Source organism: Solanum pennellii, chromosome 9 (genome assembly GCF_001406875.1).
Source record: "Solanum pennellii chromosome 9, SPENNV200".
Taxonomy (NCBI): domain Eukaryota; kingdom Viridiplantae; phylum Streptophyta; class Magnoliopsida; order Solanales; family Solanaceae; genus Solanum; species Solanum pennellii.
This window is the reverse complement of record NC_028645.1, coordinates 40,183,419-40,185,644: the sequence shown is the minus strand read 5'-3', so window position 1 is coordinate 40,185,644 and position 2,226 is coordinate 40,183,419.

The window sequence follows — 2,226 nt, the reverse complement described above, 5'->3', positions numbered from 1 at the left end:
AGGCTCATAGTTCAAGGTACTCTATACATCCTGGTGCAACCAAAATGTATCGCGACCTAAAGCAACATTTCTGGTGGAGTAGAATGAAGCGCGACATTGTTGATTTTGTTGCCAAATACCCGAATTGTCAGCAAGTAAAGTATGAACACCAAAGGCCTGGAGGAACACTTCAGAGAATGCCCATTCCTGAATGGAAGTGGGAAAGGATTGCAATGGATTTCGTGGTTGGTCTTCCCAAGACATTGGGTAAGTTTGATTCTATTTGGGTAATTGTTGACAGATTAACGAAGTGTGCTCACTTCATTCCGGTTAAGGTGACTTACAATGTAGAGAAGTTGGCCAGACTCTACATCTCAGAAATTGTTCGATTGCATGGAGTTCCACTTTCCATCATATCACATAGAGGTACGCAGTTTACTTCTAAGTTTTGGAGAACATTGCATGCTGAATTAGGTACTAGGTTGGACCTTAGTACTGCATTTCACCCTCAGAACGATGGTCAGTCTGAGCGAACAATTCAGGTGTTGGAAGATATGCTTCGTGCATGTGTGATAGAATTTGGTGGTCATTGGGATAACTTCTTACCTTTAGCAGAGCTTTCATACAATAATAGCTATCACTCAAGTATTGTTATGGCCCCATTCAAAGCATTGTATGGAAGGAGATGTAGGTCTCCCATTGGTTGGTTTGATACATTTGAGGTTAGACCTTAGGGTAATGATCTTTTGAGGGATTCATTAGAGAAAGTGAAATTTATTCAAGAATAGCTTTTAGCAGCTCAGAGTAGGCAGAAGGAATATGCAGATCGAAAGGTGAGAGATTTGGAGTTCATGGAGGGTGAACAAGTTTTGCTGAAGGTTTCACCTTGAAGGGTGTGATGCGGTTTGGTAAGAGAGGTAAGCTAAGCCCAAGGTATATTGGACCGTTTGAAGTACTTAAGCGAGTAGGGGAGGTAGCGTATGAATTAGCCTTACCTCCAGGGCTGTCAGGGGTGCACCCGGTATTTCACGTGTCCATGCTGAAAAGATACCATGGGGATGGAAACTACATTATTCGTTAAGATTCAGTTCTTCTTGATGAGAATTTGTCTTATGAGGAGGAGCCTGTTGCCATTCTAGATAGAGAAATTCGCAAGTTGAGATCAAGGGAGATTGCATCCATCAAAGTTCAATGGAAGAATCGACCAGTTGAAGAGTCCACTTGGGAGAAGGAGGCTGATATGCAAGAAAGATACCCACACCTGTTTACAGATTCAGGTACTCCTTTTCGCCCTTGTTTTTCTTCTTGTGATCGTTCGAGGACGAACGATGGGTAAATTGGTATCTATTGTAACGACCTGTTTAGTCGTTTTGAGCAGTAGAGTTTATTCTGGTAATAACTGTCAGGGTCGACGGATACCACGACGGACCGTCGTGGGCACGACGGACCGTCGAGGGGGTCTTCCAAAACACTTATATTCTGAAAATTTGGGTGCTGAGATCGACTCTCTGAACTTCACGACGGAATGGCAGGACGGACCGTAATTGGCACGATGGACCGTCACAAATCTTTCCACAGAATTAACTCTCTGAACTTTGTGACGGACCTGTAGGAAAGACCGTCACAGTCATGACAGACCGTCACAGGCTGCGTAACCCTGACTGGGTCGAAATTCTGCTAAAGTTTTTAAAGGGGCGTTTGGACTATTCATGCTTATAATTATAAAGTTAGTGGGTTAATGTTAATAATTCAATTACTTGGAGGTTAAAGGAGATAACCTTGAAATAAATGGTGGGTTATTTTTATCATCTTTTCTACTTTATTATATGACAATTAGGGTAAAAGAAAAAGGGTTTGAATAAGAAAAATAGAAAGAACAGAGAGAGAGGGAGAAACGAACGAGAGAAGGGAGAACGAAGAGGAAAACAAAAAGGCTTGGGAAGTAGATTGCTTGATCACGATTCTTCGGTGGAGGTAGGTTATGGTTTATGCTATTTCATAGTAAACTCTTAATAGCGAATGATATGTATTGGGTAGTATTGTAAAGTCTCCTATATGCTTAATTGTGTGCATGCATGATGTGATTATATAATTGTGATGAATTAGCATGATGAGGCTGTTGAATCTTAAACCTTAAAACCACTTTGTTAATGATGATGCCTTGGTATAAAAGAAGGCTTGATGAACTAAAAGGATGAGGGTGATGGATCGGGTGTCACGAACCGACACGTAGTAGTAGGGGATCGG